The sequence below is a fragment of the Pogona vitticeps genome, chromosome 4, assembly GCF_051106095.1.
Source record: "Pogona vitticeps strain Pit_001003342236 chromosome 4, PviZW2.1, whole genome shotgun sequence".
NCBI classification, from domain to species: Eukaryota; Metazoa; Chordata; class Lepidosauria; order Squamata; family Agamidae; genus Pogona; species Pogona vitticeps.
This window is the reverse complement of record NC_135786.1, coordinates 206,419,640-206,439,379: the sequence shown is the minus strand read 5'-3', so window position 1 is coordinate 206,439,379 and position 19,740 is coordinate 206,419,640. Positions and strand designations below refer to the sequence as shown.

Sequence of the window (19,740 nt, the reverse complement as noted above, 5' to 3'; positions counted from 1 at the left end):
TTCTTTGATTCTGGTGTGGATGCTTCATTTTGTGGTTCCAATATATACCTGGACACAACTGCAAGGTATCTGGTCTATTCCTGCTACCAACAAATAAAATATTTCTGCCATACATCAAAGGGGTCACCGACCACATGGGGAAACTTGGAAAAACACAGCCTACAAACAGTATTCAAGCCCACCACAAAAATATAACAAATGTTACGGTCAGCAAAGGACAGAAGGGACCCCCTCACCACTGCAGGAGAACCAGATGTTGAGAGTTCAGTTCCCATCTGTGCCTCCCATATAGCTGTTGGGCTTGATGATCCATAGGGTCTCTTCCAGCTCTGCACCTCTGTGATGATAATGATGTTCAGAAATGCATCACAGAGACACATTGCACCAGAGGCAGGATGTGGAGCTGTTGAGGACACACTTGGTATCTGTCATCTAATGCAAACACAGCCATCAGACTCAGATGAAATTTTATATCAAAATCTTCACACACTGACAAAAGGGGCATACTGACCCATGTACTTCACAACTTCCCAATAGGTAATAATAATATCTAGCATTTACCTTGTTCTTCCTGAGTTCTCCATGTGTGGTACAAAGGCTAAATCAATAAAAATTAAAAATATATGATTTAGAACTGCTTAACATGATGTGATGGCACAGGTACAAGGACAGTATAACTTGGCAGGAACCAAGTTTGAGGATGTATCTGGACTTCAGACACTGTATCTCAAGAGTCAAGGTAACAACCCTGTGCTATCCTATATTCTTTCTTTTTGTGGGCAGGAAATAATGGACTTAAATTCAAAGTTGTAGTAAATAAATGTGAGGCAGAAGTACCAGAATCCTTCAATAGCATGTGAAATTTCCATTCTGCAATTTTACATAGAGGGATAAATAGGACAAAATAACTAGGATTTATCTAAGAAAGGGAAGCAAGAGATGGGCCTGCTCTGTCATTAGGTGGAGTAACCATTATGCTGTGTCAGGGAGCCTGCCTGCCTGCCTGCCTGCCTGCCTGCCTGCCTTCCTTCCTTCCTTCCTTCCTTCCTTCCTTCCTTCCTTCCTTCCTTCCTTCCTTCCTTCCTTCCTTCCTTCCTTCCTTCCTTCCTTCCTTCCTTCCTTCCTTCCTTCCTTCCTTCCTCCAAGTAATGACAAGATGGTAGAACACAGGCTATCTGCCCTGTGCAACAGATTCTGCTCTATTCCTTTGATACAAGCCTGAAATCCTTGGGTGGAAGATTCAGGTGACAGTTTTAATTGGCTAGTGCACATAGAATGTGGTGAGTCACCTTCTTGTTATTTTGAGTCAGGCAGCAAACTGTCTTGGGCCTGATCCTTCAAGAGGAGCATCTCAAATGATTATGTAGGATAAAGAGATGAATTCAGCGGTACCTCTGAGTTAAGATGTAAAGGATTGCACTAGTAGACTCTGTCACAGAGATTTTAGCTCTGTGTTTGTTGCTCAGCTCTATCAAGCTGCAGTGAACATTAAACTCTCTTATGTGATAAATATTTCAGTATCTGCACCCAGAACTAATTCCTCACTCGTTTGAAATTTCAATAGAGAGTCAGTTTGTCACTGCGGGAAAATCTTTTGAAGCATAATATTTTCCCCTGAAGAAATTATCTTATAGTACTTCAAATAAATATTCAATATCTTTTGGTCTCTTGCATACCCAAGGCTTAGTTCTGGGTTACTTTCAATTAAGTTTCTGTTCACTGAGATCAAAGATATTAATTAATATGTTTGCTGTTTCAGCGTGAAAGTATGTCTTTTAAGACTTCCTTCCTTCCTTTCTTCCTTCGAAAGACATACCCTTAAATGTTTTGTACTAGTTGTCAGAAACTGCTAAATTGTGTTGCTCTCTGAATCATCATGTGAGAAGTTATTGAGGCCTGTCACCATGGCTTCTGTCCTTATTAGCGCTGCATAGTGAGAATTATGTTATGGACACAACCCACAGTAATAGGCAATTGCTAGGCAACGTGGTTGAGAGCAATGCTGTTATTGGCAGAAGCATCAGAGCGGGAGATTTAAAAGTGGAAAGAAGCAGTGAATACAATGAGATTGATGGAGAAGAAGAGGGACAACAGGAGCAAGAATGTGGATGGAAAGTACAAGTAGTGGAATGGCAGAGAAGTTATAAATATCTGCACTAATTTATAATTTGACAGAGCCAGACTGAGTCAATGACATGTTGTTGTTATGTGCCATAAAGTTTCTTCCAGCTTATGGCACCCCTATGAATTAATGATATCCAGAAGGTCCTGTCATCAGCAGCCCTGCTCAGCTCTTGCAAACTGAAGGCTGTGGCTTCCTTTATTGAATCACTTGATCTCTTATTCAGTCTTTCTTTTTCTTTTCTTTTCTTTTTCCTGTTGCCTTCAACTTTTCCTGGCATTATTAGAATGCACAGAGGCTGGAAGTGTTAATTGTTGGGCTATTGCACTCATACTCTTCTGCCCAGGAAAAATCTGAAATTGGAGTTTAAGAAAAACAACAACAAACGACTGTGAACCTCTGAAAATGCCTCCTTTTTTCATGTAAATATTAAAAGGTTAACCAGCAGTAATGAAGAAGTTGCCAATATTGAGCCCTGTTCTTTATGTTCCATTCATAAAGATTAAAATATAGATGGTATAGAAGAAAAAATTATCTGTGAAGATCAGATCATCCTGAGGCACCAGAAGCTGAAACATTAGACATATGTTGTGTGTCTCGCTCTTTTTGCACTATTTAGTGAATTATCAGATTGTACTTGCTTGAGGCTATGCGTAGATCATATTTCTTAACAAAGCTGCTTGGCAAGACTTTTCAAGAGGTGGTGCTATTAACTATTTATTACAAATGCCTTGACAAATTAAGCAATTAGTTACAAATTGCTTGCATAGAAGAAGTGATTTCATGTTTTACTTCCATTTCTGGTAGATTAACTTTGATAGTTCTGGATTTTGACATTCTTTCTAAATCATTAAGAACAGTCATTGACTTTGAGGAGAATGACTTTCAGATCTTTGGAGTATCTTTCTTTCACTGTGTTTAAAGCAGAAATTAAAGAACAAGGAGGGGCCAGTTTCATAAAAGACATTTAAAGAATTGTATGTTTTCCATTTCTCCCATTTGCACAGCATCACAGCAAACCGTATTTTTCATTTTTAGAGAAAGTTTTGTCCCTTTAAAATACCACATCCATCATAGTTTTATGGATTTTAGTTCATTATAGCTGTACGATAGGCTGCTTTTTGTTCATACATTTTGGTTGGCTATGATCCTGATTATGAGGTGTACTATTGCTAGTACAGTGCTTTCTAGTACATTTCATAACTGTCAATTAATGGCAACCCTTAAAAATCTGCCTTGGCCTTTATGCACATGTAACTCAGAACATTTAAAGTCATGGACACATCTTGCACATCCAGTAAATCAAATTTGAAAACACTTTACCAGGAGAATAATAGAATCTATTTCTCCCAAGACTAAGCTAAAGGTCTAAATCAGCCCATCAAAATTTTATTCACATGGCAATATGTTTTCATAAGCATGATTGCCATAGTAATAAAGCATCTGGTGAACCATATGCTGTAAGGAAGCAAAACAAGTCACCAGAATTCCCAACCCGCCTTCCCCCATCTCTGCTACACATATGTACACATTGAGATGCACACCCACAAGTGTAACCAGTTCTAGTTCCTGTGCAGAAAAACATGAATATCATACAAAGAGAGAATTAATTAATTAGTTTATCCATCATATATTGCCAGCAATACATAAACCATGCTAGAAGCATTTCCTTTTCTGAGTCCCTGGTAGTAGATTTGGGATAAAAATCTATTTTTCTACCAAAATGTTTTTTCAGTATCGTCTTTATTAGATTAAAGGACAAAGGTTTTTTTTCCTTTCCTTTTTCTTTTTGACCATATGTTTTTCCCCAGACACTAATGAATTGTGGGTTTTCTAATCATAAGCCTGAATAATGTCAATGCTGCGATTTTGATACCGTTCTAGGACATGGTGGCTGGTGGTGACTCCAGTTTTGGAAGTGCAAAAAACCCACCCTGTATTTTAGTCCACACTTGTCCAAGATGTTAAAACCTCTCCCCAATCATCCTGGATAATAACTGCAGATTAAAACCCACAGTGGATTCCCTGGACTTCGGAACTTGAAGTCACTAGCCACCACTAGTTCTAGGATCATGCAAATAGGCAAATTGAGTTGTATAGTTGGGAGGACAGTGTAAAGCCAACTAAGCCCAGCTGAGCTGGCCCAAATAAGTGCTAACCTTGACCATGTACACAAGCCTCAGCTGAGTGCAAATTGTGCTAGGGAACAATGTGTGCAAATCTTCATCCAGCTAAGGATGATCTAATAAATATCCACATCCCTATGGGAATGACTTATTGGGTCCCTCTACTGTAGATTTGTTTAACCTTTATTCTTAGGTAAATGCCATTCTCAAGCATGTATAGTTCCTCTTGGGTCCCACCAAAGAACATTGTAATTAAGTGAGATTACACGAGAAAGATCACATAAAGAGATTAAAATGCAAAACTGCCTTTTCATTAAGTAGGTCGACCAATGAAACCACTTTGACTGGAATGAATTAATCCATATTAATCAGAATGTGCAATTTTCAAAGAGCTTCTGTAGTTTGTGGAGCAGGATGTGAAACTGCAAAAGTAACGACACAGTAATGATCAAAATAACATTGGGTTAATGCTCATGTTGATTCTGATTTTGATTCTCACAAAAATGCTAGCAGGATTCCATTATTGTTCAATAAAAACAAAATGATCAGTATCAAAAGTCATTAAGTTAAGTAAATAAGAAATGATGAAGGCCAAATCACAGTATTGATTAGGGAGCTATGATATAATGCTTAATGTATCTTTTCTCCCTTTTAGAAATGGCCCCAACAAGGATTAACTGGCACCTTCTCCACTTGAAGGTCAGTATTGTGATATGCTGAAGGCTGGTTTAGACTACTATTATTATTCTTCCCCTTCCTATGAACAACTTCTGCTAGTGCCTAGTGAAACAAAGTAACATGGAGTCATATGTACTGACTGTCAACTACCACTGTGATCAGGAAGATACTAACTCAACTTCTACAGTAGTGGATGTCAGGCATAGCCAGCAATTGTTGCCATTTGGTTCACTCATGGTATGCACACACTAGGGGTATTTATATGATAATTACACATGCTTGTGAAAAAACAGCGTATAAACCTAACACATAAATCAGTGCGTGGCTGCCCCATGAGGAGACAATTGTTGCTGTAGATCAGGCAGCCCAAGAACTAGATGCAGGCTGCAGGGATTATTGATGCATGGGAGTACTGTATTATAGCAGAGCAAATCAGCATTCCGCAAGGCAATTCTAAAAATAAGGGCACCCCAAACAAAACATTATAACTTTGAAATTGGACTTTGGATTAACACCAAATTTGGCATACATGTAGCAGACAGTCTGCCTTTGCTCCATGCCAAATTTGGGGAAGTTTAGGAAACAGATTTTGAGTTATGATCTTTTGAAAAGAAAAACACTTTCCCTCCTGTACAAACACCAGCAACCTTTTTTGTCTGCAGATTTAAAACACATGAAATACATTGAAAAACCCGAACTTGCTAATCTTGTATGTGGTCTATAAAGTTATCACCTATTTCTGCATTTGGATTTTATTTTGTTATGACCACAAAACTGCCAATTACTTCATTGAAAGAAAATGTTTAGTCCCAGTTACTTTTTTTTTTATTTGGAAGGAATCCAGGCTCCAGGGGGGTGAAACACTGACTCTGAAAAAAAATCTTGTTTTTTTAATTTTTGGTAGCTACACTTCATTACAGTTAGGACTGAGTGCACATGAGTGTGGGATAGGTGATTGAATCTCTTCTGCAATTTTTGACTGAATAAATTAAGGCAGTGCTTTGGACTACCTTTCTCCCCTCTCCCGAACTCCAAATTTTCTACTTTATTTTTAATGTCTGTTGCTGGACATTTTTGCAGAAACATTTGTTTCTGTGTACATTCCAGTGTCGATGAGTCTCAAATATACAGTACTGTGATTTGGTCTAGGTGGGCACACTAGACCAAAATCAGGCTACAGTCTGGGGACACTAAGGGGACATTTTTTCATACCCCAACAGATGATTTCCCTGAGAACAACTCTTGGGGGGAAGGAAGGAAGGAAGATAGCTCATAGGATCCTTGCCAGATTTATACAGCATGACATTCCCTTTCAAAGCCAACTATATCACTAGCCATCTTGTCGCTTCAATATCCAAAGTTGAAGCAATATGTGCTCTGCAAAAACTATTTCCTTTTTGCTACCCTGCATTTCTCCTTGCCTTTCAGATTTACTGGCTAGCCTTGCATTCTGGTATTATGAAAGAGGGAGAAAAACCTCTATCTGTTTTTCTTCATAGCATGCATGATTTATATATAGATGTAGAAGCTGTCTTTTTTTAAACTGAAAAGTTTCAAATATTTTCATCTTTCCTCCCAGATGAGTTGCTCCATCTCTCTGTAATTTCTGGTTTTCTTTTCCATGCCTTTTGCAACTTCACGCCACTCTTTTTGAGATATGGCAACAGTACATAACATTCAAAATGTATAGATATAAAGATGTTCAAGTACAACCATAGACATAAAGGTGTTACAGTTGAACCAGTTTTATTTTCTATTGTTGGAAGTTCAACAAGGATAACATACTTTTTAACAATCAGGACATTTGGTTAGCGTTTTCACTGAGCATCAGGCCCCCAAGATTTTTTCTTGGGTTTGAATATGAGGGGTTTTCTTCTAGGCAATCTCTGAAAATCAAGTCAAGAGTGGTCCATAAAATCCTTCGATCAGGAATGAACGCTGACATTTTTAAAATATTTTTTAGAACCACGAGGCTTGTAAAGGCCTGATCAAATTTTCAAAAAGCATACATTTGGGGGGGGGGGTGCAGTGGCACAGAGATATAAAGAGCAATTGGCATTCCAATGCATTATTTATTTGTACAGGGGGAAAAAACAAAAGTCAAGATAAGAGCAGTAAACATTCACTTGCTATTTGCCTTGAGTTTATGGCACTCATGGGTAGCTTTTTCATTTTAGTTTTATATGCACACAATTTCTCATGGGAACAATATTGCAAGCAGGCATCAAACTCAGTTTCAGGATGAAAATGTAAACTCTTCATCTTTTCTGTGTCATTCACCTGCGAAATACAGCCATACAACATGCATGTGCATCTTTTCTCTACTACTGCACCTTCTTTTTTAGCTATCGTAGTCTTCCTTTTTCATAGGCGTTCATGAGATATTGAGACACCAGAATTGTTTCTTACTCTGCAGAGTTGTGTTAGCATGTGGAAGCTAGTCTGCATGTGGTAACTACTTCCCAAGTGTTTTAATATCCTGCCTCTCCCTAATAGTTGTTCAAGAGCCAGAGTGAGACCGGGGCAACTTTCAGTCTTTGACACCTTTCAGGCTTAGTTAACTCTGTCCTCGCATGCTCAGAGTGTGGGCTACTAGGCAACCAATTGTTCCTTGCTGGCCATCTCTGAGTAACTTTGAGTGATTAGGAACAGTCTCTGTAACTAGTGGTGATATGGTTCTTGGAGAAACCATATCTTGGCCAAAAATGATATTTGTGACAAGACTTAAAATGATCCCTTCCACAAATTTACAATTGAATAGCAGTCAAATTTGGATGCTCTCTCAAGCTTTTGGATAAATGACATGAATCTGCTGACTTTTTTTTTATAGGGCCTCTGGTCCCTAGATTAGTTTGAATGCCTTACATTCTGTCTGGCTTCTACTTCAATTGTTAAATCTATGATGCCCACCCTTTTCCACAAGCACTCTTTGTTCCAATGGTTCTTTCCTTCCACATGCTATCCTAGGTTCCTCCATAATCCCAATATTGGAAGAACAAATGCACTTAAATTGGCTAGTATCCATACACGTTCAGAAGATTAAGGGTAAGTCACCACTAGGAAAGAGGTTCTTGCATCAAGTGACAATCTAATACTGATTTTATTTTAGGATACTGGAAAATGAGTGTAGCACAGTGGCTATAAATATGAGGTATGTTCCCTGGTTCAAGTCGCATTCTTACCTGAACCTGCAATATGGAGATGATAACTGCTGGTGTGCCTCTGAGGGAAGTCATATAAAGCTTTCTAAGCCATTTGGATATGTAAAAATTACTATTATGGTTTTGCTGTTTGAGATTAAGCTGCTGAAGTCATACCTTTGTCATGGCAACAGATTCATCTGTGCTGTTGTTTGGCAATATAAACAAAAGTACTTGTTCTCCAGGTTACAGGCTTGCGGCCACCTTTTCTCCCCTGCACATGCATCAGAGATTATGCCAGTTGAGAAAGCCAGTCTTTAGGGCTTGAGGCTTTTGTCTTCCAGGTATTGAAAGGGAAATGCATTCCCACAATAAAAGGCAAAAACCAAAGAAAGATAAAAAATAAAGAAGACAAAAGCGTTGTGGCACCTTAAAGACTAACTCAGGCGCTGAGGCTTGTGGTGCCTATCTGTATTGTAGAAAGAAGGAATAGGTTTGAAGGGTAGCTTTGGTACTAAGTACAGTAAGTGTGTATGTAAGGCAAACAGAAAACATTAATATATAGCCTTTGGTTCACTTTCCTTAAGTCCTGCTGTCCTCGTTTTCTGACATACATTTCCATTTCCCCACAGATTTGCAGAGCTCATGGCTGTGTCTAGAATGGGGCCACTCTTCAGTGCCAAATGCTCTACTTTTTTTTCAACGTTTGTGAGTGCTTTGAACGAATTGAAATTGGATTGGAACAGTATTGTGTATCTACTAGTGTGTGTGTACACATGAATGTGAGTGAAACACACACTGAGAACGAATCTATAGATAGGCACATATTATCCATTATCGTCTAATATCTATTATCCATGCCTCTATTATGTACCTTCTAACTAGCTATCTATCAATGTAGATACCTATTTTCAGTTTTCATCCAGTTGTAATAAGAATTACCAGGAGAATTATCTACATTCATTAGCATTAATGTGTAGCTGATAAGGATGAAAAGTGGCCTAGTAATGTGCCCTACATTAGAAGTCAGACATATGTTAATGACATAGTTATGCTTCCTCTTATAATTTTTTAAAAATAATTGTAGATTGGACACATTCATTCCTTTGTTTCTTCAGTTCGAATATAAATTGAAAAACACAATAGACCAAAACTTACAATATTACATGAGGTTTTCTAGTTTTTCACCTTCATCCCTGTTTTGGAGGGAGAAAGCCGAGGGGCACATCTAATAAATAAATGCATTTCTGGATTTCTTGTTAGTCTTTTAATTTTTGCTGGCCCAAAATGGAACAAAAAACTTTGCACAATTTAGGACTAGGTGGCTGCAGTCACATGCATCAAAAATGGGGGTGGGGAAAGAATTGCTTTTTCAGACTATAGCTTTTTGAATCCTGCACTCAACATGGTACAGTCATTGCTGGCCAAGATACTTTGGGACTTGTAGTCTCCAAAAGGAACTCTGCACCATACCAACCAGCCTCCCCATTTTGTTTGGTGTTGTGTAGTGGAGGCCTGGAATTTCAGCTCCTTTTTCCTGTGGGCTGTTGTGTGAAGATCTGGTCTAACCTCTCAGTATTTGCTCCAAGATCCTTTGGAAAAACAATTCCACTTGCTGTTATAGTCCAGGGCTATTTCTCTACAAACCATTAACTCAGGAGAAGGCATTAAGCCATGCCGTGTGAACAGGATAACAAATGTTTTGTGTGACTGAAGTTGCTGTGTGCATTTACAGTGCCATCATTCTGTGAGGTTGTGAATGCTGTTAATGTGTCTGACAGTTTTACCATGCCTGATGGTTGCAATTTATTTCCAATGGACTTAATGGTGTGGGTATGAAATTATCATGTCATCTCTGTATAGTTGTGATAATGTGGGTCTGAGTGCTGGAGCAATTTAACAGGTGCTGGTTCTACAAAGACATTAATGTTGCGTGAAGCAGAAATAAAAAGTATTGGGACACTGTTGCCACTGTTAAAATAACCAGAGCTTGGAAACAATGCCTTAAAAAAGAACTACAAGTCCCAAAATCTCCCAGCCAGCATTGTCCTAGTTGTGATGACAGACACTCAAAGGCTAGTTCAAATATATCAGCCTGCATAATGGATTTGATCCATAATTCGAAACTGTTACTCCCTGTATTAGTTAGTGGCAACAAAACCCCATTGAAATCAATATGCTGAATCTCTGCACTTGTTAATTGCACTCAAGTGAGAGGGGCTTTTGACTGGGGCAGGAGAGGTACCTCCCCTTAAATATTGGGGCAAGACACTCCCCCATTCAGATCCATGAATCACCTCTTCATTTCAGTCTCATGGAAATCAATGCGAAATGTTAGCTATAGCTAACTAGGGTTGCACTCCTATCTTCACTTTCCTGGGGTTATTCTGCAAAATCTAATCCAGAGTATGGAAATATAGACTTCAATAGTTAGTCCCATTGATTTTAGTGGGCACAAAATACAACTAACTTGGGGAGCAACTAGGTGGACATTTGTCCTATGGTTTGATCCAAGCTGGAGACAGCCTGGTTCACAACATATGTGTCATCAAGAATCAGCCCATCCCTGAGTGATGGGCTGATCCAGTCAGGAGCTACTGGTTTTCTGGCGGAAATAGGATAACTCCATTTCAATTTTGTTTCTCTCCATGTGTGATCACAGTGATTGAACCAAAGTGGGTGGCTTAAGCTGTGCCTTTGCTTAAACTGCTCAATGATCTTGAGTAAAGGAAAGTTTCCTTGCTGTTCCCCCGAGGAGAGGAAGAGAAAGGAAGTTTTCTATTTCTTTTTAATTGTCGCTAAGATATCAGAGAGACTTTAAAAGGCCATATCTCTAAAAGTCATTTCAATACATTGCTAATGTGCTATGTTGCTTTACAACAGTTAAGAAGAAATGGAAAACTTCCTCATCCTTATCTTCTGCAGGCAAGTGGTAAGGATGTTTTCCACTTCTCAAGATTGTTAAGTACCTTAGGCAAACACAGAGGAGAAGATAGGAGGCGTATTTGGTTTTTTTTTTGTTTTTTTCCTTTAAGAAGAAATAACAGGGTTGCTTGAGATACAATATGGTCAATCATTAGATTTCAAATGTTATTTTAAAGACCCGTTTAATTTATGCTCTTGCATACAGTCTGCAATAAAGCAATGAAGTACAGTATGTGTGTGTGTGTGTGTGTGTGTGTGTGTGTGTGTGTGTGTGTCTGTCTGTCTGTCTGTCTGTCTGTCTGTCTGTCTATCTATCTATCTATCTATCTATCTATCTATCTATCTATCTATCTATCTATCTATCTATCTATCTATCTATCTATCTATCTATCTTATCCAGGCTGGGATAATTGAGCTGTGTAGTTGCACTTTAATCTTGATCCAAGCTGATAAACATATCTATTCTGAAACCATACAGTCACATTCTTCTGCTGTGAATGAAGAATATACTTCACTTTGTCTTACTCATTGGCTCCCCTTTTATGTGAAGAGTAGCATTTTATGTCCCCAGACTATCATCTGCTTATTACCTTTCATAGGCATGAAAATTCACAGTCACAACCTCAAGCAGTTTTTGTTGTAATGGTATATATTCCAAAGCTGCTGAAATGCTATATATTTTTATCTTGTAGCAGCTCCTAGAGTAATATTTAATTAGCAGTCTTTGCTGAGGAAACAATTAAATGACAACAGAAAAGATAAATGCAAAGGTCAGAAACTGAAATGTGCATTTTAGAAAAGTCCCATCTCCCTTCAATAAATAAAGATAAAGAAAATTCCAACAGCCTGCTCCTACAGGTTTGCTTTAGTCACAATTATTCTCAAGAGTGCTTTGTGTAATTTCTCTGATACAAAAAGGCCCAATTCTCTACCAGTTTAATTACTATCCAATAATATTATCAGAAATGCTGTGCACAGGGTTGACAGACTGTGCTTAAACACAGGTTTCATTTCAGCCCTCTCACACATCCTTTCAGTTTGTAAAAGGGATCAAGAGATCTTGTCCTGGCTCAGTGGTAATGCATGCACCACATGAAGGGATAATGTGCACATACAAATAGATATGCATTAGGGGCTGCAGTACAAATAGCGAATGTGAGGTGCAGTGAGAACATAGATTGATAGCATGCAGCTACTGCAAGTTGTAAGGGTAGGGACACTGCATAAGCCTCTCTTAAATATAATATCAAGCATCATAGAGAATCTATGGAGCCTTGCGCCTTTGGTGGCATATAATTTAAACCAGGTCTAAGGGACTCTTCCAATACTGTATTGCTTTCATGTAATATATGGATATGGATATTGTCTGGCTGAAGTTCTCCTCTTGGAGGTGGTGTCTGAGGGACAAAGAGATCTGTTGTTATGTTATCTGTAGAATGCACCCAGAAATATAATGTAGAAATAACTGGATAAAATATCCTGGATACCCTTAAAAAAAAAGAGAGAGAAACTTGTTAAAACTGTATGAAGTACTATGTGAAACTGAAAGAAGACAGCTAAACATATTTTTTTCAAAGAATGCACAGTTCTTCTGTATGACCGTTTTATACCAGATTTTGTAGTAGTTGACAGGAATCCAAGGAAAAGATCAAACTCTTTCCTGGAAGCTGGAATTTTAACAGTTGTTAAGTAACATGTCAACAACATCCATTTTAACACTTTCACTCTTTCTTATGGTTTCATCCTTCTTACTTGTACTCAAGGAGCTGTTTCCGCACCTAGCAGCCAACAACAAAAAGTCAGGTTTAAGAATCCAGATGTGAATTACATTTCATTATGATTTGGGCTGTTAAAGTATCTCAAAGTCATAGAAAAGCATGCAGTAGCTATCCACAGACATCTCTCCTGACTCCTATGCTTCTATGTCTCGGCAGTTCACATTCACAGACAAATGCATCCATTCACACACACCATCTTTCTGTTCTCAGTCCATTATGCACTTTTCTGTTGTTAAAACTCTCTAGACTGAAGGAAATAATTCAGCACCTGCCAATTAAGGAGGGTACAACCTTGCCATTCTCAACAACAGTGTGGAAAAGAATGCCCACAAAAACAATCCAGGGTATGCAGGATGTATTTAGACTACAGATGTGCAAGAAATATCAATGAAAATTATGAAGGGTCTATGTATAAAAACCTGAGAGAAGGAAAAATTGAAGCATTTGGGAAAACCATCTCTTTGCTGTATGCAGTTTCAGAGAGCTGTCAGCAACTAGCCACCTCAGTGCCAAACACAGCCTACAGGTGAAATTCATTCTGCCCCGGGCTCTGTGTCAAAAGAGGGTGAGAGGGAAGGAATTATTGGATTTGGCACCAGCCCATATGATAGAGAGGGATGTGGATTTGCCTTCACTATCCTCAGATTGCACTTCCAATGAAACAGTGTAGCCTTTGCTTAGGCAACCCCTCCCAAAAAAACTCCACATGTTTTTTTTATCAACTGGTAATAGGAAGCTAACAAGGAAGTTTAGCACATTTACTACTCAAAAGAGAAAAGAACATTCTACATCTAAGCTCAAACGGTTAAAAACATTTTACTTCATAAATATTAAAACCATATCTTTAACTACTGCCTTGCTATAAATGATGGTGTTCAAGAGCAGATGAGACTTGGAAGATGCTGGAGAGGATCAATATGGTTCCCTAGCAACAGATCTGCATGCCTGGGGTTCTTATGTCCCCAGGGACCATTCATCCCCTTATCTGACCCACTAATCAAAGCAGCATCTTCTCTCTTTCCAGTCTGTCAGCCTGAGCAGAGACTTTCCAGTCTGTCAGCCTGAGCTGAGAGATGCATTGGATAGTGCATCTCTGTGTGTTTTACAGATTTAATTGATAAGCAGATAAAGTAAATATATGCTGCTAGTGAAATTATTCCCTTTAAAGATTAACATTTCAGTTCTTTCTCCTCTTCCACTGGGTTTTGGATGTCATCTGCCTTAGGACGTGGGAGTTCTAAACAGTGACAATGTCTCCCATCCAAACCAGTGTCCAAGATTCTTCATTTGATTTACCTTGAATGATAAGCTGTAACAATCTGTAATTTTTATTTCTAATTGGATCACCAAACTATTCCATCTTTCTGCATTCTGTGTTTTATGATTTCATTTTCCTTAGTACAGTACTTCTTTTTAGTCACTTTCTTTTTCCAAGAAATTCTTAATATCTTGCAAATGAATAAGTACACATTTTAAATGGCACTTTAAAAAAAAAGAAACTATGTTAAAGTCCACAATTCCATGCCATACAGTAGAACTGAGAATGCATATCTTTGTTCAGAGTCTGGTCCCTTTAAGTTTTCATTGCTTATTACATTTTTCACCTTCAGGAAACTGTTTCTGGTGAACTTTATTCTGACTGTTATTGTATGGCTATGATCCTACTGCTCAATCAGTCACATTACACATATATTTGTCAATATACTTCACACTCGCATTTTTTATCTTTAACTTCATTTCTTGGGCTGTTAGCTTTGTACTGATTGCCATTATTTCACTATAAGGGTATAACGATCTACTGTATGTGAAAATGGAGCTTTTTAAGGAACACATTTTACAAGGTGACTGTTAAGGTTAGATGGAATACAGAGTTGGAATTTTTTTTTTCTAACAAGCCATAATGATTTGAGCAGAGGTTAAATTGCCAGTGTTCATGTAGGTGTACAATTTTCAGCTGTGATGTAAAATATAACCTTTTAAAAATGCATGCATTTATTATCATTCCTGATTTTTATCTTTCTAATTTATGGATGCATTTTTAAATTTAATTCTCAATGATCCACAAACTTACTTCTGCATTTTATCAGGCTCAACAAAAGGTTACATTTGCTTAATGGTTTTATCCCTTATCTGGGCGGTCTCTCTCCTTTTCATTTTCAGTAGGAATTAGTTTCAAATAATGCTTCATTTGAGTGAATAAAACCTCCCATCTTAAATGTAACTACTTTGAATGGTCTGTGGAGTTAATTGAGCTTAATTGCTAGTGTGTTTTCTCATTGTGGCCTGGGGATGGGACAGAATCAGGAAGTGCCACTTGGGAAAAAAAAACAGCATGCAGAGGCCACATGTAGTGATGCGAAAGAGTCTCCCTCTCTCCCATTTGTCCCCTCCAAATCTGGCAGTCATGGCACAGCAAGACCAGCCAACATTTAAGAACTCTTGGTTCTAGTGGTAGATCAAGATGCCAAAGTTTTAGGCTGGATTTCCCACAGTGGATTGGTGGAAATAAAACTTTAATAACTGGAAATGAGAATAGGTTTTTTTCCCTAAGAAATTAATGTTGGGGTGAACTATAGCACTACCCCAATTTCAAAGTGCACAAAATATATCCAGTGCATTTATTCATGCAGCCAATAATGCAACAGTTATTGAATTTTCCAATACTGCAAACTTTTCTGAATGAAAAAGAAGAAAATCACCTAGGAAATGCACAAATTTTCTTCAATAATTTTTGGAGCAAATCACCATGCAGAAAAGAGGGGATAGAATCATCCACTCTTCAAATCTTGTGGGGATGAGTATAATCATTATTTACTTACTCCTAGCTATGTGATCTGATATTCATGTGGATCTGATCCATGAGTTATCTAGAAAAATTTCACTTAAAAACTTATCTCTATAGACTTTGATCCAGGCTTGGCCATGGTTAGAGCAGACTCATTCAGAACACTGAAACAAGTTCTTAATTTATTTTAATGGGCACCATAATGGCAGATGAGATTCAGTGTCAGCATAAAGTGATACAAACCTAAGCCATTTGGCCCTTGCCAGGAAAGAGATCTTGGTCATGGCAGATGCTTTGGCAAAAGTGCTGACTTTTGTTCCCTAGTGCAGTGGTCCCCAACCTTGGGCCTCCAGATGTTCTTGGACTTCAGCTTCCAGAAATCCTGGTCAGCAGAGGTGGTGAAGGCTTTTTGTAGTTGTAGTCCAAGAACCTCTGGAGGCCCAAGGTTGGAGATCACTGCCCTAGTGGGTGTCATTCCCTCACATAATGTAATAGAGGGACAGAAAAAGACTGTGGCTTTTCTATTACCTCTGCTGAGAGACCAGCGGCTTTTATTCCCCTCAGTGGTCACCTATTTAGATACAGGGCTTGTGACTGGAGCAAGAGTGATGCTTCCCAGTATGGGGGTGCGGCATCTCCACACCTACACCACTACCTATAATGGCTGCTGTTCCATTATGCTACCTCCTGAACTGTTTCCATACCAGCTAAATCATTATACTGTAACCTTTAGGAACTGCTAGCCTCTTGCTTCTCATCTGTGCTTCCTTGTGAATCTTGTTTTTTTGTCTGTAAGCCTCAGGCACTGTCTTCTTACTGATCCTTGCAAACCACTCTGGGATTTGTTTTGGTTAAACGTGCTAAAGAATTACAGTTGCACACAGTAGCAGTGCGTGCTTTATTTGGGACTACCGGGAAGGAGAACGAAGATAGAACAGAAAGCAGTGTTGTGTATGCATTTGCCCATGTATGCAGTAGCTAAAAGCATGTAGGGGAGCAGGAGGATGGCAATAAAGTGTATTTGTCTCCTGTCCATGGAATAACATTTAACATTTGGGTCAGCTGAATATGCATACCAATCTCTTTGTGATCAGGAACCCTGGTAAACTAATTAGTTATGGGCTTTAGAGTGTTGGTAATGACTCAGGAGACCTGGGTCCAAATCCCAACCTAGCCATGAAACTCATTGGAATGGTCTGTCTCACAGAGTTGTTGTGAGGATGATGAGAGCCATATGTGTTAAGCTTGTTGGATGAGAGGCAGGACATCAGTGAAACAATAAATAAGGCAGGTTTCATCGACACAGAGAGTAAGTACTGTAATCATTCAAGCAAACTCACAACTCTCCTTTAGACCAAAATATAAGAATCAGAATTTGGGGAAAAATATTCAAAAAAGAGCCTATGTTGACTGGCAGGGTGCTGGGAGTTGCTGTTTAAAAAGTAACTTTTCCATAGCCTGGTATGTTAAATTGACGTGTTCACATTCACATTTCCATCAAAGCATGACACTTAAGGTGACAAGGATGGTACTCAAGGTATTTATTGGAGCTGAGTATGTGGGGAGTGGGACTTGCACATGTGCCATTACTACCCCCACACTGTGACCAATAGAATCTTAGTCTTTTATAGCTCTTTGTCTGTATCATTATAAAATGTATGTACACTATACAGTATGTTTGGGATCTTCTCTGCTTTTAAGGGAAGTCCCAGCTGACCTTTCTTGCTTTTTGCTCTAAAAAATAAAATCAGACCCTTGGTTCAGAGTGGTTGCATCTCTGCCTGATTCCTTGCTGGAAAACCGAAACCCAAAACTGGCCGGTAACAACGGAGGCAGTCATGGGGTTCTTATAGAATCAGATTTCAGAGGAAGCCCTTGCTTTACTTCTGAAGACCCACCACCACACAAATCAAGTTAGTTTTCTTATTCATAATGAGAGTAACTCCAGATCTAAATAAGGGCAATCTCTAAATTCTGTTTCTGACCTTAGTAGTCGAACACTTTTTTCTTTTCATCTTTCATGCAATTAATGCTATATTTCTACATACAGTATATGCACTTATTAGAGAGTAATCCCTGTTGCACCAGCTTCCGTTTATTTCTGAATAGGCAATAGAAATGCCGAGAATGCTCAAACATCTTGTTTTCCTCAGAGATTTAACAAGTCTTGTCATTACAAGGCTCTTCATCAAACCATGACTTCTTTGTTTCCTGAAAAAACAAGACTAGTGATCTTGTTTTTATTCCATCCCCCGCCTTCACTTGTTTTTGTCCTGCAAGAAACGCCTTGTTAAAAAGTTGCAACAAATGCTTCAGATTTTTAGAAGCCATAAAACAAAGCAACAGCTGCCACATATTTTGACATTTTGTACAAGTTACACAGTCTGCATAACTGTTAGGTCCATAGCATCAGAAAATGGCTTCCTCTCTTGAAGGGCAAAGAGAACAATTTGCAATTCATCTCTGTTTTTGATCACAAGACAAGACATGTTTTACATCCTTAGCTGTAATGGAGTGGTGGGCAGACATCATGCTTGCAAGGGTGTACTTGCTTAGTGGTGGGCAAAATAATCTTAAAATTAATGAACAGCCTCTGTTTTTCAGCACATACTAAGCTTTGTCAACCCAAATCCACTCATGGTTGCTTTTTTCCTAAGGTCTGATCTACTGCGAATCACCCCAGCATCTGATCCACATCTACTTTCAGACCGTTCATGTTTCAAATGACAAATAAACTATCAATGAACTGCTTTGAAAAATAAATTACAAGTCTGATGTGTCAAGGGATGTAGTAAATATAAAAGAGAATATCCTCTGACGTGAAAATATCCATTTAATCTGTTCTGTTTTCCGATCTAAAACTGGAACTGCAAGACATAACAAAATGCAAGACAGAAGAAAAGACACAAAGGATGTTTAATACAACTCCATGTGTTTATTTTTAGACATTTAAAATAAATGTTAAGGCTGAATTCTTCTGCACTAAATAAAGTTCCTGAAGGATTCAGCAGAATTCCCCCCAACCTCTGCAAGTGAGGCAAATTGATATCTTTCAGCCCTTTTGCTACATTAAGACCAATCCCCCACCCCCACCCCATCTCACAGCATCTTCAAAATGTTAAATGTGTAATTCTGTAAAGAACCCTGCTGTTCTGTTCTAAAAGGGAGAAGATCACTGACTGACAATGGAGAATAAAGTGTGCAATCTCCCCACATCAAGTGTTTATTAAAGACCATTATGATTCCAGGCATTTCTTCACATGAAGCCCTGCCATTAATCAGTAGTTTTGTTCTGCAAGAAAAGAGTTACATCCAAATAAGGATGAGTATACTCTCTTAGTTCCCAGTGAAGTGAGAAATAATGTCAGTAAATGCCATTCTTTAAAAAAAAAAACAAATAAAATTCCACCTTAACTTAAAAGTCATTCAAGCAATTCGGTACACCACAGGACAGGCTAGTTCTTGCCACTGCCACCTTGGGAGGAACTGCTGTGGTCTGAGCACCCTTCTCTGCCTATCCCCAGCTGTCATCAGGGCTCACTGGCTCAGTACAAAAGTGTCTAAGTGTATTGTGCTTACCCAGCATTGGTGGACTAAAAAGCCAGGAACTAGGGAAGGAACTGGTAAGTCCATGTGTTTGGGTAACCATGTGGAAGAAAGAAGAGAATGAAGTGCCACTGCAATTTCTTCTTCTTCTTCTTCTTCTTCTTCTTCTTCTTCTTCTTCTTCTTCTTCTTCTTCTTCTTCTTCTTCTTCTTCTTCTTCTTCTTCTTCTTCTTCTTCTTCTTCTTCTTCTTCTTCTTCTTCTTCGTTACATTTATGTTCACCTTTCCTTCAGTGAGTGGCAAACCTCCACCAATGGCAGGACATGTAGGAAAGCCTGTGCAGGATAAAAGCTATAATAGCAATGACGGTAATTAGTGCAGTTGCTGGGCAGATTTTCTCAAATGCCTGGCTGTGAGTGGGGAAAATATATTTCACCTCTCAGTTCTGAGCTGCCATATTACCTCATTGGCCAGGTTTCATCTGAGTTATCCCCTATAATGTTTCCCACAATTTACTGGCCTCCTAGAAGCAGTTCACTCCCTCCCAAAGTCTACCTGCCCAACCTCCAGGTTTCAGATTTTGACCCTGAAATATCACAGAACGGATGCGGCTGGCCTGTCAGAATCAGCTCTGATCTAAC

At 38.7% G+C, this 19,740-nt stretch overlaps 1 protein-coding gene and 1 long non-coding RNA gene across 3 annotated transcripts in view; one reads left to right on the top strand and one right to left on the bottom strand.

Moving 5' to 3' along the window:
• Window positions 1-19,740, top strand: part of LOC144589259 (uncharacterized) — a 486,230-nt gene that overhangs the window by 285,051 nt on the left and 181,439 nt on the right. The window lies entirely within an intron of this gene.
• The window catches only part of LOC110075902 (uncharacterized), a 104,299-nt gene continuing 95,145 nt past the window's right edge, over window positions 10,587-19,740 (bottom strand). For both annotated transcript variants that reach the window (XR_012086932.2, XR_012086931.2), the window contains exon 4: window positions 10,587-19,450. This is a non-coding gene — a long non-coding RNA (uncharacterized LOC110075902). The remainder of the gene's footprint in view (window positions 19,451-19,740) is intronic.